The following is a 26153-nucleotide window of genomic DNA, read 5'->3' on the forward strand; positions in this document are numbered from 1 at the left end:
TATTGGCTTTTTATCATTCTTCCGGTCTCTGCCATCTTTGTCATCTCCAACATCTATTTTTTATTTATTTTTAATATGTAATCTCCAATCTCCAACATTAAAAGGAAGTGCACAAACATGCATCATTGCATCAGACACGATAAAAGTCGAAAAAGATTGGCTAAAGCTTTGTGGAGGGTGAGTTGGACGGTGTCTTTTCTCCCTAGGGGTAAGGAGTGTTCAAACTTTAAAAAATAGTTGATGCACATACAAAATCCACTAGTGGGATTTTTTTTTTTTAATCCCATTCAATTCGTGGTATAATTCGAAGAATAGTCTCAAGGTCCATATCTATGATTCAGTTCTCCATTATATCAGTTAGTGTGTAGCATCATGCATATATATAGGTACAATTAAAAATAATCACAATTATACAGTTCAAATATTTTTTTAAAGAAAATCTTCTAATTATATATTGGATTAGCTTACATTTTTTTAAAACCATGCATTTCAAAATTATATAATGGTTTCTCATTATATATTTTATATTTATAATTTAGAATTTAATTGGTTTTAAACTCTTTGGTTTTTACATCCAATAATTCAATTGCCACAAAAATTAAAAATTTAGATGGACATTGTTAGGACAAAAACTAAATATATTCACATGTGTGAGTATGTGAGTCAAATTGTCCACCAAAGTGTGACTTGAGAGAGCTGGATCTTATTTTACATGGCCCAAATAAGCAAACTTGCAAGGCCCATTATAAAAGAAAATAACATAGTACATTTTTTGGAGGTCCACGTAACTGAAGGCTTTTGTAAAAGTGAGCATGTGAGTCAGTTATCCACTAAGTCAGAATACAATAGAAGTTACCAAAATATAAGGAGGGAGCAGTAACTGTTTTTGTCTACTATAAATAAAGATTAAAGATATTATTAGAGGGACACAACAAAAAATCTGACAAACTAGATTCACATACCCGGTCAACGGAAGGATACCTTCATGTTTGTAAGTGCGTTTGCCTCACATGAATTATCTAAGGATAGTTTTTGTTATTTAACTTAGGAGTTTGTGTGATTTGAATCTTTTTTATTTGTATGAACTTGAATTGTGAAATAAAATATCTACATATTGTGATTACATTGCTTGTTCCCTTGTTTTTCTTAGTTGAATATTTTGTACTTTTGAAGTCCTATTAATTTAGGCAGTGGCAGAGCCCATCATTTTGGTGTGAAGTTTTGTCTTCCAAGTACTTATTTTTCAAGATAGTTTGTATTCTCACAAACAGACATATGACGGAAAATTGAACTATAATTGAAATCCAATTTAGAATCTAATTGGATTTTGACTCTTTAATTTATACACTCAATAATTCATGACACAAAATTAAAAATTAAATGGGATACGTGGCACAAAATTGAGAATCAAATTAAAATTTAATTGAATTTTCTGAGTTATGGCTATTAATATATATATATATATTTATTTATTTATTTATAATTTTTTGAACTATAGTTTGGCCATTAGAAAGAATAACTTTTATAAAAGAAAACATTGTGAACAGTTCACAAATTGTTTCTTAGCAAAACGAGAAAAAAATACAAATTTTAGTATTATCTCAATTGATTTGAACTATGAAAAACCAAACAAATAGATTTTTTATTATAAAATTCAGAACTAACGAGTAACTACATCACAAATAATCATTCAAAATTAACCATATTTCAATATTACAAATAATCAATCACAATATGTCAAACAAAATAAACCACTACAACTAATAAGTTTATATACCTAAGTTTTGAAGGGTATATTGGTAAATGACATTTAATTAAACGGGCTAAACAAATTTCTTGGGTTGGACACAAACATAACCCGTTTATTAAACATGTTAGTTGTGTCAACCCAAATATGACACGAACTCATTAAGCTTAAACCTATAACTTATTAACTTCGTGTCGTACTCGTGGGATATGTCAAATTTTGCCACCCCTATTTATTCCACAGTCAAAGTTTAATCCCTAACATATTTTACTTTGAAGTTTTTTATTCACCATGACATTAATATATGAACACATAATTATCGTATAAGGAAAATCTATCAAATATGTTTGGAAGCCATAATGTATTAAGTGATTTCTAAAGCCTCATGATATTCCTAAGATCCTGAATTCAAAATCTCTTATAAGTATCTTGAGATCACCTCTAAGAGATTCCTTCTTATTATAACCTGAGGTGTGTGGGATAGGAATACTGCATTTACTCAAATGAATAGTTAGATAATCAAAAAGATCTAGATACTTTCATTTGTCAAAAGTGAATATGTTTGGGTTAATTCCATAATCGAAAGTTCACACGTGAAATTAGCTAATATTATGAATAAAAGGGGACACATCTAAGTAAATTGAAAAAGAGTTTGAATGTACTTGCAAGTGTGAGCAATTTTTTTTTTTTAAGGAATAATCCTTGAGGAAAAAAAAACCCTCACCAAGGCATTTGGAAATTAATGAAAAATATATATACTAAAGACCTAATGAACTAGCATAGAATAGTTATTTATCAAAAAATTTAGCATGGAGGAGTTTCGTCATGATCAATAAGGTTGATAAGATTCAGGTAAGGAAATGACCTAGAAATATTTATTGTTGGTAGAATTGGATAAATTTCAATTTAGTAGCGGGTTCAACATACATAAAATAATAAAAATAACTAATTAGTATAAGGCAATTGTTTTGTTATGAATATTTAATTAACAAAACTTATTGTTGTCAACAAGGTCCCGTAGCTCAGTTGGTTAGAGCGTTGGTCTTATGAGCCGAAGGTCGCGGGTTCGAGCCCCGCCGGGACCAAATTATTACCTTATTGGGTCCCTTCTTTTTGTTACACTTTAATAATAGGCCGTATGACTCTGGACCATAACAAGCCCAAATCCAACAAAGCAGCATACTTGTGCATTTCGTCCAATTCAGAAAGCAGAGAATCTTTTATACCAATTTTTTTTTTTTTTTGCATTTAGCATTATTTTTGAAACATTTTAATTAGTTGTCAAGTTTGCAAAATTATTTAGCAAACTAATATCTCGAGATTTTAAATTCAAGTTTCTAACACTCGAGTTGCAAGTGATGGTAAACTGATATGGAAAAAATATCCACGTGGAACTCAAGTTCCTGCATGGTTCACGTTCTTCTTCCATCATATGATCCTCTATTTCTTCTTCTTTGGTGGTTTCCATTACCTGCCTTCTCCATCTCGAGATCTTCTTCTTCTTACTTTGGTGTTCTACATCACCTGCATTTTCCATCTCAAGATCTTCTTCTTCTTCAAGTTCTGTTTTCTTCTCCAAGTCTTCTTTTTCTTCTATTTTTGATTTGGATCTTCTTTTCTTCTCCTTTTCTCCTTTTCCTTCTTCAAATCTGCTTCTATAGAACTCAAGTCTCTCCAACTCAAGTTCCATGTGGCTAAATTCTTCTATGTCAGCAATAGAACTCAAGTTTGAGAGTTTCAATTTTTGTCACCAAACTCAAGTCTTTAAAACTCAAGATCCTAGTTTACAACATAGTTTCAAAATCGTGCTTACTAATGAAAATGTTTCATGAAATCATGTTAAATTGCAAATTTCCCCATATTATATCCCTAAAAACAAGAAGGAAAAGAACCCAAAACTCATACTTTTTTTTTAGTGTCGGTCAAGTTATTCAATTAGGAGTTTAGAAATTGAATAGTGCTCAACTTTTAACCAAAAAGACTATAGACCATATAGTGCTAATCTCTTTTTGTCAGAGTTCAAGACATCTTGTGCTAATTTTTGCAGCATTGATTGAAATGCCATGATCAAGCCTCAACCCTCATGTTTCTTGGACCATTATTTGATTATCTCTTGTATTTTTTTAAGTTAAATAATTCAATAGTTATTGTGGGGAACTAACCCACGATGTTATCTAAGTCGTTGGACCTAGACCCTCAATTAAATTGTATACTTTTTAAGGGTATAGCCCACAGTGAGAGGTCTAAAGAGAAGTTTGATCGGTGGTTGGTTAATAGAACTCGTTGTGAGATGGTTGATAGCTAAAAATATGGCTGCTTAAGGAGGATTTTAGGCAACCGAGGTACCCTTTAGGTGTTCCGAGCTGGATCACCTTTCCCTAATAACGATTGATGATTTCTCCGTCCTTCTCTCGTGTTTCTCTCCATTAAAAGATGCTCCAACCCTTAAACCTAACCCCTTCTCACCTTTTTATACCCTTTCATTAGTGGACTTGAAATGATGAGATAATATCCTATTGGCATGTGGGTCCTCACACCCACAGTGACTGGGTAGTCTTTTAAGTCTAGGCTACTGTTCCAGCGTGTTTAATACTATGTTAGAGGTGGGGCCAATTATTCTATTGCTGGCACAATTTTCTTATTACTTGAACCTGATGCTAAATCTTGTGCTCAATTGGCAGACTCCCCCAAGGCAATACATCTCTTCCTCGGGGGATATAGGATGTCTACTCGGGTGCTATAAAGAACAACGGCCTGAGCAGCTTAGCTTGAGATTTTCATTCGTGGGATGAGGCCATGGCTAATGGTGCTCAGCCCAGGTTTGGTATGGGACGAACTTTGTTCTCCCACAGTTACAATAATAGGGGAAGAGAATTGGAACTCTAATTCTTCTTATAAAAGAGAACATGACCATCAAGTTATAAGACTCTTGACGTATCTCTTGTAAGGTTTTTTATTAGAAAATAATAGGATTGTTACAACAACTTGGGTGGGGTGGGGTGGGGTGGGGGGGATTGAGCCATGTTTCTCTTCCCATAAAAGAGATAAAACAATGTTATTAAGGTACAAGATTTTTGGCCATATCTCTTGTAAGTTGAAAGACTATATTGGTACCCATAAAAAAAAAAGATTATATTTATATTGGTGTGTGTGTGTATTAGGGGTATGCAAAAAAACCGATAAACCGAAAAAACCGGCCGAAACTAACCGAACTGAGTCCAATTTTTTGATTCAGTTTCGATTCGGTTTGGTTTCGATTTGAATTTCTTGAAACCAAAATATTTCAATTTCGGTTTCTGTGCTGGATTTTTCACCCCAAAACCGACCGAACCGACCAATATATATGTGTGTGTGTGTGTGTGTGTTTAAAACATAATAGAGTGAGTAGCTTAGAGAAATGACACACGTGTTTCAGCCTTTTAATCTCAAGTTCGAGCCTTCGCGCTACCCTTTTTGAGTTTTTAAATTTTTTTTAAACCCTAGCATCTTATAAACTTATAACCCTAATAGTCATTCCAGCTGCCCCTCATTCCAGCCGCCCTTCCCCAATTTTCTCTCCCTCTCACAAACATATACCTTGCATCTTTTTCTTTTTTTTTTTGATATTCACTGATCATATTTTTCTCATTTCTTCCAGCACCAATTTTCTCTCTTGGTTTCTTGCTATGGGTATGTCTTCTTGATTTTGTTTCTTCTAGCACTGATTCTCTCTCTTGGTTGCTTGCTATGGGTATGTCTTCTTGATTTTGTTTTAAAGAAACTCTACTACCTTTTGTTGGAGATGATGGCTTAATTTTAGTTTGTGTTTTATGTTTTTGGCTGTGTTTCTCTATATTTTGTGTTGAAAACAGGGTTTGTGTTAGTTTTTCTTTTCTTGTTAGTTGTTGTACTATGATTGTGTTTCAATTATATCTCTATTTGATGAAAAAAAAATTCTTTTTTTTAATTGCTTTTGTTTCTCACATTCCAAACACTGAAACCTGATTGAACAAAATCGAAACCAAATGCAATCGGTCAATTCAGTGTCCCTTCCTTACAAATCGGTTTCGGTGCTCAAAAATTAAAACTGAAATTTTCGGTTCGGTGCAAAAATTGCATTCAACACCAACCGAACCGAACCGATTACACCCCTAATATATATTGTAATATACCTTATAATTTGTTTTGGAAAAAAAATCACTATATTGGTATATTATTTACATTGTCAATTCTACACCATTAAAGAAAATATTTTAAAAAATCATTAGTAATATAAAAATTATAAGGTATTATAAATTATGAATAATATACCAATAGTGTCTTTCAACTCATAAGGTATTATAAAAGTGATTTTTTTTTACTAGAAGAGACTTTACATAACTAGAACATAAATATAGGGATTAAAAATGATTTCTTTTTCATAACAAACCTATATATATATATATATAACAAAGACCTCATGTGAGAGAGTATGAGGTTCTGCCAAATGGCATTCTTGACAAAGAGAATTAAAATATTCTCAAGTGCCACAACAGAGATAAGATCAAATTAAGTATTAAATTTTTTTTTATTTGGTTCAATGTTTCAAGACATTTTTAATTAAAAAGTAAATATTCTTTGTATCCTTTAGTTCAATGTTTCAAGACTTTTTCTCTCACACACATATACACAAAATTCTTTTCATTTCAATTCATCATTTTCACCTCTTGCACTTCTACTCCTTTATATATGACTCCACATAGCTCCTCATGACATCTCATGTCAAATACAATAGTCTAAAAATGATTTCATTTATCTACAATCTTTCGACGACACCTATCTCTAACATGTTGTCCCATCTAATCCTAACGTATATGATTTGGCTACAAACAAGGAAGGAGGGCTTGCATTTTATATTGAGTGATGACAACAGTAATTTCGATTTTGATGTTAATTAAGGTCAAATGTTGTAGATTTGTGGGTTTTGTAAAGAATGTGATTGATTGTGGGTGTTTGAAATGTGTATTTTATTTTAGAATTAAGAAGAAAGAGAAAGACACCTTTTATATTAACTTTTATTTTACAATATTTCTCCAAAAAAAAATTTTATTTCTCATTACTCGAATTAAATAATTATAATGGATATGTATGTGTAATCTATAGTTGTTTCTTCTTATGATAAACTCATTACTAAAAAATTCTATAACAATTATGCTATAATATATGTACAACATTTTCTAAAACTATCTTACATAAAATATTACTACATTATCCGTGCATCGCACAAGCAACAAGTTATAATTAAAGAGGTGTTTTGGGACTAGTTCCTCGAGTGCCTTTTGACAACAAGATATTGTAAGGTATTACAAAATATGAATAATCACCAATATAGTCTCTCTCTTTTTTTATTGTGAAGATAGAAATATGTTAAAGTAAAGGGATTGAAGCCCAACGTATTACAAAGCATGTATATGGTGACTATCTATCAGTACGTCAAGTTCCATAGGGAAAAAACAAAAACAAAGTATTACAAAGCAGCATAGCACACTCAAGTGCTTAGGGTCGAGCAAGGCTTTAGTAGTTTAGCCTCTGATAGTCTTTTGATGACAAGATATTTTACCAGTTTAGTTAACTGGAACTCATCACATTGGTCACGTTGTTTTTTCAAATCACAAAAAACTATAAAGGAACTAGTCCTGGACCGCCCACACCACCCCCCACCCCTCCCAAAAAAAAAAAAAAACTAGACTGCTTTTATTAGTACCTTTGATCCTTCTTCACTCAATCATTCTATTGATCTTCCTTCAATTCCTTTGCTCACTGCAGTTGATATTAAGACCCTAATCCACTAGGTTTTATCTTGTTCTTTCACTACCCTTTTAGTCACCTTAGGTAACTCTTCCTAGTTTATTCTGTGCATGTTGCAATCGCATGATATCCAATACGGCAATACCTATTTGTTTTCTTACAAACTATCCTCCTTCAAACCCTACTATATACACTACTGCTAATGGTTCATACATGCCAATTAGTCACCTTGGTTTTGTTCCTTTACTCGCACTATCCATTAGTGATACATACCTTGTTTCGAAGTTATCTCTCAATCTCCGTTCTACTAGATAACTATGTGAACTTGGTCCTGAGGTACACTTTTCTAATCGTGGTTGTGATGTGCAGGGTCGGGTCCATTGATGGGCCTGTTTCTTAAGACAGGTTAGGTAGGACGCCTGTTTGAGCTCTCCTTTTTTGCATGTTCCCTCTCATCCATCATCCTCCACCATTACTGCCACACTCACTTCAGACTTATGGCATTCCGTTTTAGGTAAGGTCATGTGTCTCTAACTTGGCTTTAGTTATTGTCTTCTCGGAGTTATCTAAGTTCAATAAATTTCAAAACTTTGGTTATATCACTTGTCTTCTTGGAAAACGAACTCTTTTACCATTTGATGAAAGTGAATCTATTTCTTCCAAACCATTTGATCTTGTACACTCTAATATTAATGGTCCAATCTCCAACCCCAATTCCCATTTTGAGGGAATCTTGTTACTTTGTCAATTTTGTTAATGACTATTTTTTGATACACTTAGGTCTATCTTTTAAAGTATCGGTCTTAACTTTTGCATATTTATCCCACTTTTCATAAAATTATTGGAACACGTTTTCCCTCCTACTATTAATCTTTCATTCAAAAAGTGTTTAGGAATATAATGACAAATCATTTCTCTTCTTTTTGGACAAAATTGGCATTGTCCCTTACTAGTCCTATCCTTACTCCTCACAACAAAATGATTGCGTCAAATGCAAACACCACCACATCTGCACCCTCCTTATCTCCTCCTCTATACCTGAACTATTATAGGGTGAGGCGCATTCACAACTGTCCATATTATCAACTGTCTCCCTTAAACTACCACTCATAATAAATCCCTTATTGAACTTCTTCATGATCGGGTTTGAAATTACTCATACTTCCTGATGTGCCTATTTTGTTACTCTTCACATGAGAACCTAAAATCACTCACAGCAATGGAGCTAAATAGCACTCAATCTAGCCTTTGTTGTTTTCTTGGTTATAGTGTCTGTAAGGACTAGATTTAGTGCTTGAGCCCAAACGATTGAAGGACTCAGGCCCTAATAACCCAACACAATGAATTTGTTAGAGAGTGGGCTTCTAAACTAGGTTTTCATGGATGAGATAGCGTTTACCATGAGTCAAAGATAACAATGAGACATGGAAAAATAGAAGGCATTCCCCAAATTAAGAAGGATAATTCTCCTCGGATAGATCTGTGGAGGTTTTGTTCTTGAATATATCACTATCAGACTTATTTACTATTTCCTTTCTTTCATGTTACAATGTTTTTCTCTGCTTTTTTTCCCAGTCCCCTTTCTCCGAGGGACCTTCTACCTTATATAGGCCCTTTTGGATGATCCTGTCCTTCCATTTGTTGATCACGCAAGCCACCACTCAAGCGCCAGTCCCATCAACCACCTTCCCTGTACTCCTATGAGATGCGGTAACCAAGACAGCACTGTTCAAGGGTTTTCTCCACATAAATACAGCTAGGAGGTTTGGTATAATGCATTGAATGTGGTGGCAACCTCCAGCTCTTCAGTCACATCAATGCTAGACCCTTTCCCAAAGCTCTTTCCGCACAGTAAGGCCTCCTTTGATGATGGGTTGATGACGCAACCATAGAATTCGAGGGCGTGGATTCCTTGGCGCTATGATTGCCCTCGTCGGCCATGCCATGACACGTTGCGCGATGGCCTTACTCGAAATTCTAGTACACCACTATAGCTCCTCAAAACTCCCATTGGTTTCTTTCCGCCCGAGGAGAGAAATGGGGTTTTGACTTTAGGCGATTAAATTGACACGTGTCTCTGACCCCCATGCATAGGAATGTCACTTCATGTGTCTCGTAACTGTACCTGACGCTTTGTGGTCCACAACACTTCATTAAATGCTTCAGGCGGCGCCTTGTTCCCTGTATCCAATGGTGCGATGGGGATCCTACGGTTGACATTTTCCTTGAATTTTGGGCGGGATAACTCCCACCTAAAATCCACCTCCTATATAAGGCGCTTGGAGAGTTCATTTCACCCACTTTGCAAATTTTCGAACTCTCCTGGCTTCCCACAATTCCAAACTTCCCAAATTTCTCAACTCTTCCCGTTCCCAAGAAGTTCCTCTGGCGTACTTTCTCTCGTTTTTGTAAGTTTTTCATCTTTAGGCTATTTTCTCCTTGGCCAGTCTCCTCGGCCTTTTTGTTTTCGTCATCCTTTTCTTAGACACCCCCTTCGCTTCTCTCTCTAATTTGTTTAAATGGGCAGATTCAAACACCTTGCAGATTCCCCCGCCGGTATGGAGGGATTTAGGGCCAAGTACCACATCCCTCCAAGAGTCTCCTTGCGGAATTGCGCTCCGGGGCAATGGTACACCGATAGAACACAAGGGGGAGGTGGTCATTCCTATGATCGCCTTCATAGAAGGGGGAATGACTCTCCCCATGGGAATGACTCTCCCCATGGGTAGCGCGCCTAACCTATTTAGGGTTCTAAGCAGTGTAAACGCCCTTAATGCACATATGGGTTTGGGCCTCACCTGGCATGACGTAGTTTTCATGTACGAGTGCCATTCACTTAGTGACTCCGGGTACTATCTTAAATCCCAATCTTCTATCGTTAGGCTCGTATCGTGTCTTCCCAAGTTCAACAAGGGCATGAAGGACGACTACTTGATCGCTTTTGGGAAATGGCACGACAGTCTTCACTGCCCAACTCAAAAGAGGGAGCCAGGTGGGGTGTCTTAGGTTTAGGTTCCTCATCACGAGACCTAGTTTTGCGATTCCTCCCCCTCCCCCCCTTTTTCCTTTTTCTTGACTAAGTGTTCACCTTTCTAACTGTGGTTTTCCTTCTCGGTTGTGTTTGCAGATAAGAGATACGTGGCTCCTAACATCCGGTTCATGAATGTCGACGGTCTCAACCGGGTGCTTAGGTTCGAGGTGTTCGTGAGCGAAGATGGGCAGTTAAGGGCTGTACATCTCATTCTCGACTTCCGGCCCCTGTCCGATTCCTTTCAAGAGGTTGGTAACGCGATCTGAGCAGGCGATCCTTGGCTCAATTGTATAGACGTCACTGTGCCAGGTTTTCTTGCCCGAGAAGACATGGTGCAAGTTGTCCGATCTCATCAACGCGCCCCCCAAAGAACAGTGATTCCAAGAGAAGAGACCGCCTCCTCTCGGCTATCACTCGAGGAGGAAATTGACCAGTTCCATCTCAAGGAATAGGAGGATGAAGCAGGAGATCCTGTCATCCACCTCTCAGACGAGGAGGACGAGTTAGATAGGACCTTTGGTGTTCGCCCGGTTTCATTTTTTCTCGTGTAGATAGCAGCACAGAGGAAGAGGAAGAGATGGCCTTGAAAAAAGGGGAAGAGTTTAAGGCCCTTCTGGCAGACAGAAATAAGGGACAGACATCAAAAGATGCTTCACCTCCCCAGCCCTTTCCCATCCTTCCTCCCCCTCCTCCTCCTTAAGAAAGCTTACTTCCCATCCCTAACTTAAGGAAGAAAAGAAAGGAAAAAGACGAGATCGAGGAGGGGGAGTTAGCCTAGCAAGAGGACCCAAAGTAACAAAAAGTGGCCAAGGGCCAAACATGGGCTTCCTTTACCGAGAGCCAGGAAGAGCGTTACGTGGCCGAGGTGCACCACCAAAACCCCTCCTGGGCCCCTCGTTTGGAGTTAGATAGGGCTACCATTCCTTAAAACTCCTTCATCCGGGAGTTTCAGAAAGGGCAAGCCCACTACGTGGCTGAAGCCCTAGAGCAACCTATCCTTCTGCCTAAGGACATGGCTACCTTAAGGAAAATAAGGCAGCAAGAGCTCTTCCTATCCCTGAAGAGGGACCTTACCTTAGTAAGTTCTTAGGCTTTTTCCACTTTTGGTTATCTTTTTCCATTTTGCTCTTCTCTCCCCTCCCCCCCCCCTTTTTTTTTACTGAGTAGCACGTTTGTCTGTTGCCTTCGTGCAAGCCATCTAGGAGGTGTTCGTCACCGAGGAATGGGTGGACAACGCTCGTAATGAGGCTAAAGCCGAGGCCAGCCTTCATGCTGATGCTAACAAGGCCCTAGGAGCGGCTGAGCAGAAAGTCCATGACCTTAACACAAAGCTGGTGGAAGAGGAGAGGGGGAGACAGAGTGCTAAGGCCAAGCTCAAAACTACTGATAGACAAGCTGAGGAGCAGCGCAAAAAGCCTCATTACACTGAAATAGAGCGAGCTACGGCCCAATAGAAGGCTCTGGATCTAAAGGCGGAGCTGGTTAAGGCCAAGGAAGCAGCTCAGACCATCAAAGAAACGGCGGAGGCCTCAGCGCAAGCCTCCTATAACCAAGTGGTAGAGAAGATCGAGATCCAACTGGTAGAGGAGATCACCGAGGTTTGTAGGGACTACTGCCAGATGGTGTGGAAGAAAGCCTTGAATGTGGCAGGAGTCCCAGTTACCTCGGAATGGAGGAAGCCTGAGAACGTGTGGTATCTTCCGATATCCACGCGACTCCAACTGCACTTCTATCTCCAACTGCCCTCGAGCCTTCTCCCCTCGAGCAGCTCTCTGCCGCCCAGAGCTCTCTCTTTCCCCCCAAGGTCTCCACAGGGCCTGAACAAGTCGGTGATCAGGGCCAAGGGGCTGAGAGGGCTCAAAGCAAAGGGGCTGGCCAAGGTGGTGCTCAGGCAGGAAAGAAGTGCAGGGGCAAGGAGGTTGAGTCTCTGACAGGGGTTAAGGGACCAGAAGCTCCTCTCAAGCACAAGGAGACTAAGGCTAAGTCTAAGAAAGATCCCCCTCCCCCTCCCAAGGCCAAGGATGCTGGGGCCAAGTCTAAGGAAGACCCTCCTCCCAAGGCCAAGGATGCTGAGGCCAAGTCCATGGAAGATCCCCTTACCAAGGCCAAGGATATTGTGGACAAGTCCAAGGAAGATCCCCTTCCCAAGGCCAAGGCATAGCTTTAGGGTCCCTTTTATTTTGCTATTGCAAATATGATTGTTTTGTTTTACATTTCTTCTAGGCAATTTGCCTTTATCCGTAATGTAATTATTACTTTAATCAATGGAAAGACTTTAAATTTTTGTTCTGTGCATGTTCCTTTTTATTTGCCATATTCATAGTTGGTTAGCTGTGTAATTAACAAGGGAGGCCTAAGTCTTCAAGAGCAAGCAGAGTACCTAGTAGGAAATGAGTGTCTTACCTTAACAACACCTTAGTATACCCTCAAAGCAGCTTGGCTAAGGCCCTGGGTGGGCCCTTGTTCTCGTGTGATGATGCCCACGCTAAGGCTCCACCTTGGGTAGATTTACTAAGTGTTAATTCCTTTAGGGTAGGCAGTCCGAGGGTTCAAGTAAGTAATGGAGAGTGTTAATTTGACTAAGGCATGGGGTATGGGGGTCAGGCATAGCCAAAGCTTTGCTTGACAGTTAAACAGACAGTAAGAAGTACTAATTCATCCAATGTGCGTGGTCCGAGGAGCCTGACGCCACCAAGGTTTTGTCTAGCACTTAGAAAAAATAATAAGAAGTTTTGACCCTAGTGTTAATTTACCCATGGCAGGGCCAAGATTCTGTTTAACACTTAGAAAATTTGATCAAGGTGTTAATTTTCCCAAGGCATGGCTGAGGTTTTGTTTAACACTTAGAAATTTGATTAAGGTGTTAATTTTCCAAGACATGGCCAAGGTTCTGTTTAACACTTAGGAAATTTGGTTAAGGTGTTAATTTTCCTAAGGCATGGTCGAGGTTCTGTTTAACACTTAGAAAATTTGGTTAAGGTGTTAATTTCCTAACGCATGGCCGAGGCTTTGTTTAACACTTAGGAAATTTGTTTAAGGTGCTAATTTCCCAAGGCATGGCCGAGGTTTTGTTTAATACATAGGAAAATTTGATCAAGGTGTTAAATTTCCTAAGGCATGGCCGAGGTTCTGTTTAACACTTAGAAAATTTGATCAAGGTGTTAATTTTCCCAAGGCATGGCTGAGTTTCTATTTAACACTTAGAAAATTTGATTAAGGTGTTAATTTTCCCAAACCATGACCAAGATTCTGTTTAACACTTAGAAAATTTGTGGGGAGTATCAATTTGCTCGAGATATGTGATCTGAGGAGCCAGACATGACCAATGTTCTGTTCGACACTCGTGTTAAGTGACTCAAAGCATTAAATTATCCAAAAATAGGTGGTCCGAGGGACTAAACATAACTTAAAGCTCTGTTTTCATGCTAAAGGAAAAAGTATGACGCATTATATAATAAACGATATACGACAGCAAAATCTTTCATTAATAATAATACCTTCGCAGGTTATTTACATTCCAGAGGCATGGTACAACATTTTCATCTAAATCTTCAAGATAGTAAGCCCTTATTCCAGTTACAGAAGTGATGCAGTATGGCCCTTCCCAGTTGGGCCCTAACTTTCCCCATGCTGGGTTCTTTATAGTTCCCAAAACCTTTCTTAGCACCAAATCCCCAGGCGCCAATGGCCTTAGCTTAACATTTGAGTTGTACCCCTACTTGAGCTTGTGTTGATAGTAGGCTAGTTGGATCATGACGTTTTCCCTTCGTTCCTCAATTAGATCCAAGCTCCTCTCTAACAGCCCATCATTGTTGCCCAGAGTGAAGGAGCTTGTTCTCAGTGTTGGGAACCCGATCTCGAGAGGAATTACGGCCTTGGCTCCGTAAGTCATTGAAAAATGGGTTTCCCCTGTGGATTTGCAAGGCGTAGTCCAATACGTCCAAAGGACATGCGACAACTCTTCCACCTACTTTCCCTTTGCATCATCCAACCTTTTCTTGAGTCTATTGACTATGACCTTATTGACAGCCTCGGCTTATCCATTCCCCTGCGGGTAAGCTAGGGTGGAGTATCTATTTATAATGCTCAAATCACATCAATACCTTCGAAGGCCTTACTATCAAATTGAAGGCCGTTGCCTGAGATGAGGGTATGAGGAATCCCGAACCGAGTAACAATGTTTTTCCACACAAATCTCTTAGCGTCCACATCCCTGATGTTTGACAGATGTTCAACTTCAACCTTCTTGGTGAAATAATCGGTGCCGACCAAAAGCCATCTCCTGTTCCCTACTGCTTTAGGAAAAGGTCCCACAATATTCAAGCCCCATTGAGCAAAGGGCCAAGGACTTGAGAGGGGTTGAGAACCCCTAGGCTGGTGAATGTTTGAGGTAAACCTCTAGCACTAGTCGCACTTCTTCACATATTCCTGTGCTTCCCTCTGTAGACCCGGCCACCAGTACCCTTGTGTAAGAGCCCTATGAGACAGAGATCTGCTACCTGTGTGACTCCCACAATTTCTTTCGTGCAATTCCTCTAGGAGAGGTTCCACTGCCTCAGGGTGTACGCACAGCAAGTAAGGCCCAAAGAAAGAGCATTTATACAATTTTTGGTCCTCGGATAGCCAAAAAAGGGAGCTTTCCTCAGCACCTTATCAGCCTCCCCCCTCTCTTCAAGAAAGATGTCGTCCTTAAGAAATGACATAATAGGATCCATCCAACTAGGCCCTATCCTAATCTGGTGAAGGAGGACCTTCTCTCTTTTTCCCTCATTCGACCTGTATAGATCTTCAACTAGGATAACCCGAGGCAAATCTTGCGTCGAGGAGGTCGCAAAGGTAGCAAGGGAGTCAGCATGCGTGTTTCTGCTCCTCAAAACTTGCTTCAGGGAGAAAGACTCAAACTCTGCCTGCACGAGTTTAACCCGGTTCACGTAATCCAGCATTCTTACATCTCGGGCTTCCATATCCCCCTTGACTTGGCCAACGACTAGTCTTGAGTTCGGAAACACTCCACTACTCACCCTTCCATCTTATGTACCATTTCCATTCTAGTCAACAGAGCTTCATACTCCACCTCATTGTTTGTGGCCGAGAAGCCCAACCTTAAGGACTTTTCAATGGTGATCCGCTTAGGGGATACAATAACTGGCCCCACTCCTGATCCCCTCTAATTAGATGCACCATCTGCGTACACCTGCCATGGCGGAAGCTCCTATACGGCTACCATCCCAACTGATTTTCCATCCATGTTTGGCTTATCCTTGTTTTCTACTGGCAAAGGTTCAGCAAATTCAACCACCAAATCCGCCAGGATCTAGCCCTTCATGGAAGTGCGTGGCATATACTTGATGTCGAAAGCTCCTAGGATTGTCCCCCACTTTGCAATCCTCCCCGTATAGTCTGCTGCCCAAAACAGCGATCAAAGGGGGAGTTGGGTTAGAACCACAACCGTGTGTGCCTAAAAATAATGTGGGAGCTTTCGCGTAGCATGCACTACTACCAAGATAGCCTTCTCGAGGGGTAGGTAACGGACTTTCACCTCGTGTAGTGATTTACTTACATAGTAGACTGGCTTTTGCACCCCATTGTCGGCTCGCACTAATACCAGACTCACCACATGCAACGCTACTACAATGTAGGTGAACAGAACTTCCTCTTTCTCGTGTTTGGACATAATAGGTGACCGAGAGAGATACTCCTTCAACTACTGGAAGGCCGAGGCGCATTCCTCTAACCATTCAAATCCCTTCCACTTGTGTAGCAGCTGGAAGAAAGGCCGGCACCTATCCGCGGATTGGGAGATGAATCGGTTCAAAGCGACGGCCATTCCTGTCAATTTCTAGACCTCTTTAGGGCTCCGAGAAGGTTGAAGACTACAGATTGCCTTGATCTGATTAGGGTCGACCTCAATCCCCCGATGGGTGACCAGGTATCCTAGAAACTTTTCAAAGCTGACACCAAAAGAACACTTTGAAGCATTAAGGCACAACTTGTGTTTTCTTAATACACCAAAGATACTTCCGAGGTCATTTACGTGCTCGGATTCTACTTTACTCTTTACTACCATGTCGTCTATGTAGATTTCGAGACATTTTCCCAGCTGTGGTTCGAACATCCTGTTCATCATCCTTTGATAAGTAGACCCCGCATTCTTCAGCCCAAATGTCATTACCTTGTAATGGTAATTTCCTGTAAGCGTGACAAAGGAAGTCTTCCCTTGATCCTTCAGGGCCAATAGTATCTAGTGATATCCCTAGAAGGCATCCAGGAAGCTCATCTAAGGATGGCCCACGGTTGCATCTACTAGTTGGTCTATCCGAGGCAAGGGGAAAGGGTCTTTTGGGCAAGCCTTGTTTAAATCTCTGAAGTCCGCACATACCCGCCATTTCCCACTTTTCTTCTTCACCACCACTGTGATGGCCAGCCATTCAGGGTAGAACACTTCATTTATAGCTCCAGCCTGTTTAAGTTTAAGTACCTCTTCCTTGACGGCATCGGAATGTTCCCTACATGAGCGCCAAGGTGGTTGCTTTTTCAGGGCGACAGATGGATTAACGTTTAAAAGGTGGCAGATGAAGTCGGGATCCACCCCTGGAGCCTCGTAAAGGTTCTATGCAAATACATCAACATTCCTTCTGAGAAAATCCACCAGCTCCTCTTTCTCCCGAGGAGGGAGTTGAACGCCGACTTAAAAGAACTTCTCCTCGTCATCCCCAACGATAATCTTTTCCAATTGCTCGCACTCTACCTCACTTCCCACTACATCTGTGGATAACACTGGCGCCTTTAATTCCTATAAACTTTGCCCGCCAGGGGTCGAGGGCTCTATTCCATCTTGTCTGATCGCAACCACTAAGCATTGCCTGGCCATAGATTGGCTTCCCACCAGCTCTTCGATCCAATCCCTTGAGGGATACTTTACTTTCAGGTGCAAGGTGGAGGGGACAGCTCCCATGGCATGGAACCAAGGCCTCACCACAATGGCGATATAAGGAGAGTAGGCATCCATAACGATGAAATCCACCTCTACTATTTCTGATCCCATTTGCATGGGCAGTCTAATTTGCCCCTTTGGGATGACAACCTTTTCATCGAAACCCACCAGGGGGGAGATGTAGCTAGTTAGATCTTCCGGTCTTAGCCTCAGCCCCTTGTACAGATCAGGGTACATAATTTCCGTGCCGCTGCCTTGATCTACCAGCACTCTCATCACATCATATCCCCCAATTCCTAGGGTAACCACTAAGGCGTCATCATGCGGCTGCGAGGTTCCCACTTTATCCTCGTCGAAAAAGCTTAAGGCTGGTTGAACTCCCACTCTACTTCTTTTCAGACCAGGGGTTGGGTCCTCAACAGTTGTCCAATCTATAGACATTATCTTGGAGGGAATGGAGCCGGTTCTGCCCGGAGCGGTGAAGATTACACTAATTATGCCCAATGGGGTTTAAAGAGCATCTCCATGCACTCTTGTCCCGGGCTGGCTGCCTTACTCATTAGGCTGATACAGGAACTACTTCAACTTTCATGCCTACACCAACTGCTCCAGATGGTTCCACAAAGTCCTACAATCCTCGGTGGTGTGCCTACGCTCCTGGTGGTATTGGCAATGGAGACTCTGGTTGCGCTTCGTGGGGTCTCCCGCCATTTTATTTGGCCACTTAAAGTAGGGTTCGTTCCTTATCTTTTCCAAGACCCGGTGCACAGGTCTCGGAACACGGTGCTAATGGCTTGGGCAACAGCCGGGCCCGAGGGCCTCGTGAAGTCCCTTTGAGGCCTGTTGCTATTGTATCGGTCCTACCGAAAATCCCTCATTTCCTAGGGGATAACCTTAACCTTTCCCTTTCCTTGCTACTGGTCTTTCTTGACCCATTTGTACTCATCGATGCGATCCATGAGCTAGCACACAGTACCCATAGGCTTTCTCGTCAGGGACTTCCTCAAGTCGTGCTCGATGGGAAGGCCGGCCTTAAAGGTGCTTATGGCCACATCATCGAAGTTTCCCTCAATCTCGTTGAGCATCTCCCAATGCCAGTCGGAATACGTTTTTAGGGTCTCCCCCTCATGCATCACCATGGACAACAGTGAGTCCAGAAGCCTAGGAACCCTGCTACAAGTGATAAAAGGGCCCCAAATGCATGAGTGAGCTCCCTGAAAGAGCCGATGGAGCATTCCCTTAGGTTGCTAAACCATCTCATCGTCACAGATCCCAAATTGGAGGGGAACACCCTGCACATTAGGGCCTTGTTTTTGGAATGTACAGCCATACTCTGATTGAAGTGGCTCACATGCTACATGGGGTCTGTCCTATTGTCGTACATGGTAAACGTAGGCTGGGTAAACTAGCGAGGAAGTCTTCCTACCTCGATTCTACGCATGAAGGGCGACTTGGAGATCTGGTTTAACGCCCTGCTCATGGCGTCATTTCCCAAGCCTTCACGGGATGAGCCCCTGATTCTGCGCCTATGATGGTGCTCCTCTTCCTTTGAAAAGGACTCGCTAAGGGGGGTCCTAGATCTGGGCCTGTAGCTGCCATCTTGGTCGTCCTCAGAAGAGTGGTCGGAGTGCGTGGGAATCCTTTTTCGCCTCTCCTTTCGCAGCCTCCTGTGGAGGTAGCCAATTTCCCGCTGCATGCTTTTAGTATTTTCCTCGTGGGAGATGTAGCTCCTTCCTCGAGATTGGCTTTTGCTCGTATGTGTAGTATGCACGCTGACCTCTCTATCCCCTCCTCATTCGCGGTTAACGAAGCAGTCCTGGCATTGGGAGCCGACAGACTCCTTCTGGTTTGGCCCTGGCCCTAACCCTACCATAGCTAAACGCTGAATGTCCTAAAAACTCAAGTAAATCCCCACAGACGGCACCAATTGTAAGGACTAGATTTAGTGTTTGAAACCAAACGATTGAACGACCCAGGCCCAAATAGCCCAATACAATGAATTTGTTAGAGAATGGGCTCCTAAACTAGGCTTTCATGGATGAGATAGCGTTTACCATGGGTCAAGGATAATAATGAGACAAGGAAAAATAGAAGGCATTACCCAAATTAAGAAGGATAATTCTCCTCGGATAGATTAAAGGAGGTTTTGTTCTTGAATATATCACTATCAGACTTGTTTACAATTTCCTTTCTTTCATGTTACAGTGTTTTTCTCTGTTGTTTTTCCCTATCCCCTTTCTCCGGGGGACCTTCTACCTTATATAGGCCCTTTTGGATGATCTTGTCCCTCCATTTGTTGATCACGCAGGCCACCACTCAAATACCAGTCCTATCAACCACCTTCCTTGTACCCTTGTGAGATGTGGTAACCAAGGCAGCACTGTTCAAGGGTCTTCTCCATATAAATGTGGCCAGGAGGTTTGGTAGAATGCATTGAATGTGGTGGCAGCCTCCAGCTCTTCAGTCACACCAGTGCTAGACCATTTCCCAAAGCTCTTTCCGCACAGTAAGGCCTCCTTTGATGACAGGTTGATGACGCGACCATAGAATCTGAGGGCGTGGACTCCTCGGTGCTGTGATTGCCCTCCTCAGCCATGCCATGACACGTGGTGCGACAAACTTACTCGGAATTCTAGTACCCCATAATGTCACTCAAAAAGAATATTGTTGTTAGAACCCATCAGACCTTCTCTAGTGTCTCACACTTTTTTCAATCCCCCTCTTCCTTGCCTCCATATGCTCTAATCCTTCTATTTCCCTTTAGCCATAAGTTTGTTTCTAAACTTGCTGTAGATTATAGCTTAACCGTTGTCCCTCCATTTGGCTCATCTGACTTAAATCTAGCTCCTTTACAACTGTTTGAGCCTTCACTAGACCTTGATCTTCAAGGTTCACTTAGGTAAACCTCCTTCCTCCTACCTTTTTTAGTATTGTTCCCTTGCTAATGCTATATATGAGCTTTTGTAGCTTCAATTGCTACTCATTAATAAAGGTGCTCTTCAAACCACCGGCACTCCTCTCTTCTGTGATAATCGTAGTGCTATTCACGTTGCACACAAGGTCTTCCATTAGCAAAGTAAACATAAGATTAAGTACCACTTCATTTGTAGGGATAACGCCAAGTGTTACTCAAGGTGGTCACATGGCCACCCTAACCTAAAATATTTTTTAAAATATCTTTAATAAAAAATTTGAATTTTAAATTAATGTGAGTCGTTGACCATCCTAAAAAAAAAAAAAAAAAAAAAAAAACTTGACCACCCTAAAAAAAATTTGAGCTCATTAAAAATAAAAATTCAATCTCTTCAAAATTTTAGCTCATTGAATATTGAACAAAAAAATTACGAGAAATGCTATGTTTACAACACTTTCATAACAAATATGAGATAGCAGGTTGTTACTAGTGAATAAAAAAATAATTTTAATGGTAGGTTCAAATTAGAACCAGTAAAAATTTACTGAAAGCACTATAACTTGTTTAGACCCCAATTTTAAACTTACGACTAAGTTGCTTTTACTCTACTAACTAAGTGTGAAAAAAGAGCAAATGAAATGCAATAGACCAGAACTACTCTCTAGTGCATAAACATAAACAATAAACAATAAATGTAAAGCACATAGAGTAATGAAAAAAATATGCAAAAACAAGATAACACCAAGAAGTGTTATCGAAGAGGAAAACAAAGTACTCAGCGAAAATCCTCTCCGCGGCCCACTAAGCCAAAATGATTCACTAGTGAATAAAGTTAGAGTACAAGGATATCAAAAAGACCCTCCAAGCCTAATCTACCCAATGTACTTGAACCCTTCAAGTTCTAGCTCCTAACGGACTTCACTAAGTCTTGTCTTCACTAATTATTTGGATCCTACAATTAGCTCCAAATTGCATCCGTCAATCAATGGCTTCTTCCAATGCTTTCCACACGCACCAAAACTTCTCTTAACACTTAGATTGGGTGAGGTAAGTGTTTGGGATAAGAATCTCTCAAGGATTTGTAATTGGAGAGGTAGGAGTAAAGGAAAACTAAGAGAAATTGTGTAGATGATTGTGGGTTTACAATCTCTAACTCTCAAGTGTATTTCTAGGATATTCTCTCTATAAGTCTCCTTACAATTTCGTGAGTAATGTAGGCTTATATAGCGTGGGTAAAAATATGAGGAAAGCACTCTTTAAAATCATCCAGCTAGAGAGTTTCACAAGTCACTCACGAGTTGGCCCAGTCGCGAAGTGACTCGGGAAATACAACCTAGCAAGAGACTGTTCAGTATCTAGCATGTGCTTCTCACGTGACCTTTCGCGGGTTGTCCACTCGCAAGTCAGTCGCAAACTTCACTGTCTTCACAATTCTTCACCAAACTCTCACACTCAACCCTTACATTAAATCCCACAAACATACAGGAAAAGATTGACAAAATACAATCAAATTTGACACAAAATTAAAGCCAATAAAACATAGTTGAAAATCACAACTTTACAATCTCCCCTTTTGGCTATTCCATGACAAAACCCCTAAACAGACTCTGGACTTAAAACGTGAGTTTAGGAATAGAGGCAAAACTCACTCACACCTAAATCTAAAACCTGTGAAGAACTTGTACCATATATACTTGTAACCTAAAACACTTGCACATAACAAATAACTTCATTAAGTTTGAGACAAGTAGAAATCAACGCATGTATATAGAACAAGTAAAATGTGATCAAATAAAAACCAATTGAAATATAAACACATAGCATAACATGATCAAACATGAATAGTCATTTCTTCGAGTAAATGAACATCTGGACACGTAAGCAATTAAGTACAATGCAAAAACTAATTGCATGTCCAACAAGACTATGATGCAAAAAAGAAACTAAAGTAACAGAAAATAGATAACTAAATGCATCATAAAGGTTATAAAAACCAAAGTACAAAAGTACTAAAGAAAATTGAGTTTTCCCCTTTGATTCTTAGGCAATGACTTCCATTTTGCCTTAGATTTTGCCACAATGGCCTTCTTCTCAATGATTGGACTCTCAACCTTGGGCTTCTCCACAACTTTTTCCAATACGAACTTTCTATCCCTTTTTGGTTCAGCGCTTGAACTTCTTTCACTGGTAAAACCCAATCCTGCTTTGTCCAAGAAGGACTTTTGAGATGAAAGTACATTGTCAAACTTCTTGGTTGTGATGCGCTCAACCTTTGCATTTGCTTGGATCACCTCTAGTTCAAGAAATTTGATCTTTGAATAAGCATTCAAAAACTCTTCTTTCAAATTCTCGACTTCATATTTTGCATCTTTAAATTGTACAAGAGTGGATTTAAGATCTTCTTCAACTCTCTCTTCTTCTTCTTAACCGCACTCTTTGCCACTTTGGCATACTTGCCACAGTCCTCAAGCAATGCATCGTATACAACTTGAAGCTTTCTATCACCTTCATCAAGGTATTCTTCTTCATCATCAGTAGCTTCAAATTCTTCAACATCGGTTTGCTCACTAAGTTCCTCATTCAATTCTTCTAATTCTTCCTTTGTGTCCACCGAGGTAATTGCCATAAAGGCAAAATAATTATTATCACCATCATGGCTATCTTCCAAATCTACACTTGAGCTCTTAGAATCACTAAGGGTTTTTGTTAACACCTTACCCTTCCCTCCCAAGTAGTTTGGGCATTCCCTCTTCAAATGTCCATGCCCGTTGCATTCATAGCAAATGATTCCTTGAGATGGTGATGACTCTTTAGCATCCTTCTTCTTGAAATCTTTCTTGTCATTCTTGAAGGATGAAGATTTCCCCTTGCCAAATGACTTCCCATTATTCTTCATTTTTAGAAATTTCTGGAAATTCTTTGCAAGGTAAGCCACCTCTTTATCTACATCATCCTCATCCGAAGACTCATCAGCTCTCTCATTTATGGTCTTAAAAGCAAAAGATTTTCTAGATTTATGAGAAGGCAACTCGGGCTCATAAGTTTGAAGTGACCCAACAAGCTCTTGAATGTTAATGTCATCCAAGTCTTTGCTCTCTTCAATGGCGGTGACTTTGCCCCGGAAGCTTTCAGGGAGCTTAGGACCTTCCTCACAACTTTGGTGTCCTCTATCTTCTCTCCAAGATTAAGTTTGGCATTGAAAATCTCATTGAGTCTTCCATAAAGTGAGTCGAATGACTCGTCTTCACTCATCTTCACTTCTTTAAATCGAGTAGTGAGAATCTGGAGTTTTGTGTCCTTGACCTTCTTGGGCTAAGAACCTCTCAATGATTTGTAACTAGAGAGGTAAGAGTAAATGAAAACTAAGAGAAATTGTGTAGATGATTGTGGGTTTACAATTTCTAACTCTCAAGTGTATTGCTAGAGTTTTCTCTCTGAAAGTCTCCTTACACTTTTGTGGGTAATGTGGGCTTATATAATGTGGGTAATGAAATGAGGAAAGCACCCTTTAAAATCATCCAGGCAGAGAGTTTTGCGGGTCACTCACCAAATGGCCAAGTCGCGAAGTGACTCGCGAAAGTTATCCATTCGTGAGTCAATCGCAAGCAAATCACAAACTTTATTGTCTTCACAATTCTTCACCAAACTCTCACACTCGACCCTTACATTAAATCCCACAAACATATAGGAAAAAGATAGATAGAATACAATCAAATTTGACATGGAATTAAAGCCAACAAAACATAGTTAAAAATCACAATTTTACACTTACTACCTAAGCTTTGTTGTAAAAGTGTTGCGAAAATATTGTAGATGTAGCACTTCTCAAAAATCGTCCAAACAAAAAAATTAGCCTAAAAGCCCATTTAATTGTGATTTTTTAAATTGTTATTTGAAAGTGCATATTTTAAAATTGCTATTTTTTTATTAAAAAAATGCACATTTTTCAAATAGCTAGTCTGATAGTGCTTGTTTTAGTCTTTAGCTGAATTTGTTGAATTTATGTGATACATTTTTTAAAAAAGAGAATGCATTTTGTTTATATTGTTACTTTTTTTTATATAGGTGTTTATATTATTACTTATTTAGGCAATATATTGGTAATTCAATCGGAAATCAGAAGTTTAATGATTGCTTGGTTGTCTTAATTGAAAAAAATGTAGCTAATAGTATCGATAGTGAAGCTATAATACAACAATTTCAAAATATGAAAACTTGTAAAAAGAAATTTTGAAACTTTATGTATTTGCACTTTTTTTTTTACGATGTCAATATATTCAAGTTTTTTTTTTAATTTTATAAAAAATTTAAGTTTTTTAATGACCACTTAAAAAGAAATTCATGGAGCCGCCACCCTTCATTTTGCCTTATAGCTAGGCAATCTCCATCTCCACTCAATTCCTTTTGTTGAACACCTTGTTGAAACCTTTACCAGAATCTTATCCACCCAGTTGTCCTTGTGATTTTGTTTCCAAACTCCACTTGCGATTTTTGAAGGGGGGATGTTAGCATTAATTGTTATACTTAACATACCCGCATTTGACAAACACACTCAAATGTATCTATACCAAGGTAGTCAATACCTTACCGGTACGTATACCGGTATCGAAACGTCAATATTTTGTACCAGTTTAAATACTGGTTGTACTAGCCATACTGGCCAATATCGGCTAGTACCGGGCGTACCGGCCAGTATAGAAAAAAAAATTTTGTTTTAAGTTTTGTAATTTTTGAATTTTTGTTAGAACAAAATGGTAACCTATTTGAATTTTTGAAATGTTTTATGGTAAACTTTTATATTTATTATAATATATACACACACATATATATATATATATATAAATAATAACGATAAACCCGAAACGGTACACCAGTATTGATCAGTACCAAAATATATCATTCCACTGGTCAAATCGGTACAGCCTCTAATACAAGATTGACTCCCTTGATCTATACACAACTCCCTATGTCCTCAATTATCCTTTTACGCATGATAAGGCCCTTTTAAGTCAATTGGCTTTGTATTTTTTTTTTTTTTTTTATAGAAAATATATAGATCATATATGCAGTTTTTTCCACACACTCGCTTTCTGTTTTTTCCTTTCTTTCTTGTAAGATATCTATCCCATGAGAAAGTGAAAAATTACTTTTCATATTGGTCTTCTGCAGCTTGTGTGATGGGTCCCAAAACTTCTTAAATAACTTTTAAAAGATAATAAGAGGTGACTAGTGGACAACACTTTCATATGAACCTATCACATTATTCCTACTATCCATCGCTCACAACATGCTACCTCAATCAAGTGAAAAAAAAAAAATGTTGCTACACTTATTCATGAAAGAAGTGCACATCAAGCTGATGTTAAACTCGACCATTTTAAAGATTGTCAGGATCAGTACTGAAAACAATTTTCAGCAGCCAATCCCTATTTGGGTATTTGCTCTTTGCTAACAGTAGTTTCATCATTTTCCCAGTTTTATATCCCATCACAATAGAAGCAGAAGATATTTAAGGGTATTTAGTACGTGCGCTTATAAATATATATTTTGTTATTTAAAAATATATATAAAAATTAAAAAATATATATAAAAATATTGTTTAAAAACTAAAATTATATATTTAAATAAACGTACAAATGATACGTTATAATTTATTTTTATTTTATATTTTAAATATAAATATTTTTTTTCAGAGGTAGCCACTAGCCACATATATACGGGGACCACATATTGATTGAATGAGACAGAGATACAGGCAAAG

At 39.4% G+C, this 26153-nt stretch overlaps 1 non-coding gene across 1 annotated transcript; it reads left to right on the forward strand.

Annotated features, from left to right (window-relative positions):
• Nucleotides 1–2758: 2758 nt before the first annotated feature.
• On the forward strand, nucleotides 2759–2832 carry TRNAI-UAU (transfer RNA isoleucine (anticodon UAU)). Its single transcript has one exon. It is a non-coding gene; the product is annotated as a tRNA-Ile (tRNA).
• Nucleotides 2833–26153: the final 23321 nt, after the last annotated feature.

This window comes from Castanea sativa, chromosome 8 (genome assembly GCF_040712315.1).
Source record: "Castanea sativa cultivar Marrone di Chiusa Pesio chromosome 8, ASM4071231v1".
Lineage (NCBI taxonomy): Eukaryota > Viridiplantae > Streptophyta > Magnoliopsida > Fagales > Fagaceae > Castanea > Castanea sativa.